Here is a 7,177-nt window from a genome sequence, read left to right as displayed (position 1 = left end):
ATTCTAGCAAGCACATCCTTTGTTTTAAATTTTTTTGAGTCCATAGAGCTTCACTCCTTCCTTGATACGATCATAAGGAGGCACATATCTATCATAACCTCTCTTCTTGTCCCTCCAATCTCATTCTTTATCCCCTTTTCTATCACTCTAATTAGGATATCTATCTCGATTGTTCTAACCTTAATTATCGCCTTGCCTTTGGTAGGCAGGGTGAGAACTCCCCAAATGATTTTCCAAGAAACTTATCTCTTTATCGGGTGCCTCAGCTTTATCCTCATCATAAATTTTGGCACCTTGAGAGGAAACGACATTGATAGCTTTTGTAGGTGCTCCCATCACGTGTTTAGTGAGGAGATTTAATTTGGTTATCACCTTAGCCATATTTTCATCTATTTTTTTGTCCTTATTTCTTTGCTATTTATTGACATAATGTATGGCGGGATATTGTATTTCAACTTTGGATTCTTGGGTATATCATTACTAGTTTTGCTTAGTCACTTACTCAAGTAGATTTGTCACAACACCATATGACAACTTCACAAGAGAACCTCTCAATGCATTGTCCACTACCATATTATTTAGTTGGTCTAATTCCCTATAAAAGATTTGGAGAAGCATCTTCTTCAGTACTTCATAGTTAGGGCATTGCATCAACTTATCATTAAAGTATTACCACACCTCATATAAGGTTTCACCACTAAGTTGATGAGCATTTGTGATGTCGTCTCTTAGTTATAGCATTTTAGATGGGGAAAAATATCAATCCAAAAAGGCCTCTATAAGTTCAACCCAAATGTAATAAACCCAGCGGGTAGAGATCTCAAAAACAAATTTGCCTCCCTCGCCAATGAGAAATGGAAAATCCTTAATCTAATAGACTCTTGAGTAATATGGGGACTATTAACTAGGACGCACACCTAAATAAAGTTTTCAAATATATATTAGTATCTTCGTGTGCTTGATACCTATATAAACCTTTCATTTATAACATATGGAGCATTACACTAGTGATATGGAATACCTCATTTTCCTCAGCCGGTGGGATACAGATGAAACACCTTGAATTTTGGCCCTTGAAAATTCTTTGAGCTCTGTAATCAATGTCTTGGTTACGACTTGACCCCACAAGTCGTAGGATGTCGTGATGTGTCAGGTGACCCTAGTCATAGGGTAACCAGTGTGTGGTGTTGATTTTTTGTCCTGGGTATGATTTGAGGGAACGAGTCATAAACACTCGTGATGAGTCATTAGGAAGAGTCGTAACCAAATCATATAAGTTTGTGTCTTGATTCTGCTCTAAGTTTGTAGCTTGATTCTTCTCTGAGTATGAGTGGCTCACTAAGAGCCGTAGAGATATATTATGATTTATGGGATAAAATCATAGAAAGTCTAGTGTTTAGACTATTTGAGTTTTATGTTGATTACAGCTGGACGTTATGAGTCGTAGGGTCTCATTACAGGTTGGTTGGTTGAGTTATATGTATAGCAGCTTGTGTGCTTGGTAATAATATCCGGGTTAAGACTTATGGTGAGGATTCATAAGGAGTGGTTACAAGTCAATGATTGACTCATAGTTAAAGACGACCTTTTTTAAGCTTTAAGTTAAGGGCATTCTGGACATTTCCCTTTTTCCCAGTTGAAACCCACATCTTATAACCTCTTTAGGTTATCCTTGGACCTCATAAACATATCAAATAGACTCTCAAACAGTCTCAAATCCTCAAGGTCAATAACACTTAGTTTTTCAAGAGATTAATCAATTGAGGCTTCCAAGGGTGATTTCTCTCCATACTTCTTAGTGTTTAGGACATGTTACTCTTCCCTCATTTTCAATTTTGTAAAAATATATGATTTAAAGTATTATTCATGGAATATTGATGCTGGATTTTGAACGATAGGTTGAGGGTTTTTAATATAAATCTTTTAAACGCTTCTTCCCTGATGTTTATGAAACTAGTATGTTCAAATTGATGGTTGGTAAATGCATTGGGATTCATGGGAATGGTAGATGGAAATAGGGGTACAATGGAATCGCCAAATTGACTTTTTTGGTATGGAAATTGGTAATAAACTCAACCCACTTGCATAATTGATTTTGATCTATGCAGTACTACTTGGTTTGGTTTGTTTCTTGAAACTAATGCATGGCATAAATGTTTAAATGGTTAAGGATGGTTTTGAAAACCTTGTGGAGTACACGAGAATCTCTCAAGTGACTTTTATACTAAAAATCTTATGGGGAACACGGGAATCCCCCAAGTGTCTTTGATAATGAAGTCTTGGGGTACATGAAAATCCCCTAAGTCTTGGCTTAATGATATTTCTTTCAAGCTATAGACGGTATGACGATACCAATTAATAATGACTTAATAATAATCCTAGAATTGGTGGTTTGATTATGTGTTAAATATTTTAATTGGGTAATAATGGGGGTTATGATAGCTAGTCATGAAAGTGTGAGTCCAAAGAATGGACACTGGAAACTCATGTTTGCCAACATGAGGGGTGGTCTTAATGACCGTGTGCTTGTGAGGTATAAGGGAATCCCCCAATTCTATAAATCTAAATATGTATAATGGAAGGCGAAGGGTACAAAGAAATCCATGGCAATTTATGATATCTCTGATTCGTGCGGCTAACACACGCTGGAGCCGTTCATGGGGTAACACTAGACCTATATAGCGCATTGGTGGACTTATGATGGTAAATATACGTAGTATAAGTTAAGGATTTGAAATGCATGCTATACCTTATTCCCTATCTCTACATGGTATATATGTATATATGTATTCACATATGGTTTTGTACATTGGTTTGACTTGGTTTTGGATTGATGGCATTACTTTATCTTTATCCCTTAGTTACATGCTAGCATTTACCCCCATTAGCCATCTTCGGATGCTGTGTCCTCAAGTAATGCAGGAATCAATAATATTTCCACTCTTCCTACTCAGTGACTAGGTGATTCGAGAACAACTTTTGAGTCAGACTAAAGTGGTGAGATTCTATACTTCGGAAGACCTCATTTTATGCCATAGATTTTTTAATATCTTTACTATTTCTTTGATATTGGTTTTGTCTATGGTCGAGGGCATATCCCGATTGGATATTCTTTGGTTTTGATTAGAGACTTTTTCAAACTACTATTGGCATAGGCGGTGTTAGTATCGGTGTTGGCATTGGCATTAGTATTTATAATGGTTGGACATTGGTTGTGAATGATGGTTTTGGTTATAGACTTATTATAATATTTTAAAGTTGATATTCTCTTATCTTGTTATATGTTCAGAATTTATCCAACGGGGGGTGTAATATGGGCAATGGTTTAGGTATTGAGGGTTGTCTCCAATCCTAGTTGGACGTAAGATACTCAACATGTCTAGGCTCGAGTTTAGGTCATGTTAGATTTGGTATCAGAGACTAGGTTCATGGTCAATTGGGTGTCCGTGAAGATGTGTCAAGTGGAGTCTCTTTTATGGGTGTGTAGTATGCCATACTTATAAGGGAGAGGCTGCGAGGCATTTAGGAATGTTTTTATTTCTTGTGTATTGTTTTTGTGCTTTAGATTCTAAGGTCTTAGATCACTCTAATTTTTGTTTGTTAGCCTTTTAGATTATGCCTCTGATAAGATTTGATGTTTGAGGGAACCCTTTTGTCCTATATGAGGACAATGGAAATAGAGCTCGTCCTACTCCAGGGGTTCAGACAAGGTCTAGGGCCGCTGTTTCTGATGGTCTTAATGGATCTCTATTGATTTCTCCTATCCCTCCTCAAACACCTCAAGCTGACATGTCTAATGCTGAGTTTTGCTAGTTGATTCATTGGCTTACTAAGTTGGTTGCCTCTCAGACTGAGCATGTGGATACTATTGCTTCATCATCTGAGGCCGCAAAAATTGTCCAATTTGTAAGGTTGAACCATCCTATTTTCACTGGTACAAAGGTTGAGGAAGATCCTCAATATTTCATAAATGAAATAGAAAATATATTTTATGTGATGCATGTTACTAAGGTGGAAGGTGTGGAGTTTGTATTCTATCAGTTGAAAGATATAGTGCATCAGTGGTATAATGAGTGGGAGTAGCTCAGGGGTGTGGATGTTGAGTCCGCCTCATGGGAGGTCTTTTTTAGAGCTTTTCTTGATTACTTCTTTCCTCAGAAGTTAAGGGAGCCAAAGGCTAAAGAATTCATAAATTTGAGGCTTGGAAGGATGACAGTTAAAGAGTATTCCTTGAAGTTTCATCAGTTGTCCTGATATACTTTTGAGTTAGTAACTAGCTTAAGGGCTAGAATGAGAAAACTTTCTTCTATGTTGTCTCGTGATTTGATTCTAGAAAGTAAGGCTACCTTGTTGAATAAGGATATAGATATTTCCAAATTGGTTTTGTATATGCAGAAGTTTGAGGAAGAGCAAAAAAAGTAGATAGAGAGAGGGAAAGGCATAATAAGAAGTTTAGATTTTCTAATCAGTGTGGAGGTCAGCAGTAAAGTGGAAGGGATGGTGGAAAGTGGTCCAAGAAGAAATAGGGCAATTCTGGTTCCTACTCAATGACTAATGCTCCTTACCCAAAGCCATTAGGTGACCAACATTTTCAGGGTGGTGATATTTCTAGGGCACAAGGTGCCCAATCTCAGGCTAGTGGGGTCCAATCAACTCTATCATAGTCTTTCTACTAATTTTATTATCAATTGTATCGAGGTTTCTACGATGAGAGAAGGGATACGTATTTTAAATGTGGCTAGCCAGGGCATAAGCTTAGAAACTATCCCATGGGTAAGGTTGCTTCTGGGGTAAACAAGGTTTCAATTTCTTTTTTATTAGCTCTTGCACCAAAGGGTGCACCATCTGGATTCGACACTTGGTCGGAACTATCTCTATGCTCTCACTACCTTCCAGGAGTCCGAGGCATCTCCAAATGTCGTTATTGGTATATTGAAATTCTTTTCCTATGATATGTACTATTTACTTGATCTGGTGTTCACTTTTTCTTATGTGACCCCTTTTGTTGTTGTGTATTTTGGTTTCGGTCCTGAGTGTATTTTGGACCCTTTTTCTGTTTCTACCGTAGTAGGTAACTCTGTGGTAGCTAAATGAGCCTATAGGGGTTGTGTGGTATCTGTGAGTGGTATGGAGACTTAAGATTGTCGGACCCATAAGGTCATTTTTAAATTCCCTAATGAGCTGGTTATTGAGTGGGAAGTAGGCTCTCTAGTGCCTAAGGAAAGGTTCACATCGTATCTTAGAGCCAAGAACTTAATTTTCAAGGGGTGTCTCTATCATTTTTGGTTTAGATTAAAGAGGGGCCTTCTTTACATTTCATTCTCATAGTAAATAAATACCTTGAGGTCTTCCCTAATGATCTTCCTGGTGTCCCTCCTGATAGAGAGATGAAATTTAGGATTGATCTTGTTTTGGACACTCATTCTATCTTTATTACCCTGTATAAAAGGGCTATAGCAGAGTTGAAGGAGCTTAAGAAGTAATTAAAAGATTTTTTAGATAAGGGTTTTATCTATCCTAGTGTTTCCCCATGGGGTGCACCGATATTGTTCGTGCGTAAAAAGGATGGTTACCTTTGGATATGTATTGATTACCAAAAACTGAATAAAGTGATGGTAAAGAATAAGTATCCTCTTCCAAAGATAGATGATTTGTTTGATCAGCTTTAGGGTGTCAAGTTTTTCTCTAATATCGATCTTTAACCTGGGTATCATTAGTTAAAGATTAGAGAGGTGGATATCCCTATGATTGCCTTCCATGCCTGATATGGGCATTTCATGTTCCTGGTTATGCCTTTAGGTTGAGTAGTGACCCAACAATATTTATGGACTTGATAAATAGAGGTTTTTGTCAGTTTCTGGATTTGTTTGTCATTGTATTTATAGATGATATTTTGGTGTACTCGAAAAGTAAAGTGGATTATACCAATCACCTTTGCATTATGTTACAGACCCTGAAGGACTAGCAACTGTATGCCAAATTTTCAAAATATGAATTCTGGTTGAACGCTATTACTTTTGTGGGTTATGTCATAGCTAGTGAAGGGATCATAGTGGATCCATAGAAAGTTGCAGTGATTAAGTAGTGCCTAGACCTACGACTCCAACCGATATCCAGAGCTTCTTGGGTGTATCCATTACTATAAAAGATTTGTGGAAAGTTTCTCTTCTATGACTAAGTTAGCTAAAAAGAAGAAGTTCTTGTGGCCTAATGCTTCTGAGGGTAGTTTTGAGAAGCTGAAGGATAAAATAACTTCAGCTCTAATCTTGACTTTGCCTGAAGACATTGATGGTTTTGTGGTCTATTATGATGCGTCCTATGTGGGGCTCGGTTTCATTTTGATGTATCATGGAAAGGTGGTAGCTTATGCCTCTGGACAGTTGAAGGTTCATGAGAAGAATTATCGGACTCCTAACTTAGAGTTGTTGGCTGTGGTGTTCATGTTGAAAATTTGGCATCACTATTTGTATGGAGTGCATCTGTATATCTTTTTTGATCATAAGAACCTATAATATGTGTTCACTCAGAAGGAGTTGAATCTCTGGTAAAGGAAGTGGCTTGAATTGCTGAAAGACTATAGTAAAAGTCTTCACTACCATCTAGGTAAATATAATGTTTTTGATGATACTCTTAGCAGGTTATCCATGGGAAGTCTAGCTCATGTGGATATGGATAAGCAGGAGTTGGTGAAAGATGTTCACTGTTTGGCTAAACTTGGAGTTTTCCTCTCGGATTTGTAGGATGGTGGTGTGTTTCTTCAAGAGGTAGCATCTCTTGGTGTTGAGGTGAAAGAGAAAAAAATGTTAGATCCTATCTTGATGCAAATCAAGGGAAATGTAGATGGGCAGAAAGTGATGGCCTTCGAGGTTAGTGGTGATGGTACCTTATGGTACCAAGAGAGGTTGTGTTTTCACGATGTAAATGGGTTGCGAGAGAGGGTCTTGGCTAAGGCTCATGAGTCGCGTTACACCATTTATCCTAGTTTAATGAAGATGTATCATTGTCTTAAGGAGATCTATTAGTGTAATAACATGAAGCGAGATATGGACAGTTTTGTGGCTAAATGCATGGTGTGGCATCAAGTGAAGGTTGAACATTTATGGCCGAAGGGTTGTATTAAGAAATTGAGTTGCCCGTGTGGAAATGGAAAGAGATTAATATAGATTTTGATGATGGT

Source organism: Capsicum annuum, chromosome 2 (assembly GCF_002878395.1).
Source record: "Capsicum annuum cultivar UCD-10X-F1 chromosome 2, UCD10Xv1.1, whole genome shotgun sequence".
Lineage (NCBI taxonomy): Eukaryota > Viridiplantae > Streptophyta > Magnoliopsida > Solanales > Solanaceae > Capsicum > Capsicum annuum.
Note: the sequence above shows the minus strand (reverse complement) of the source record.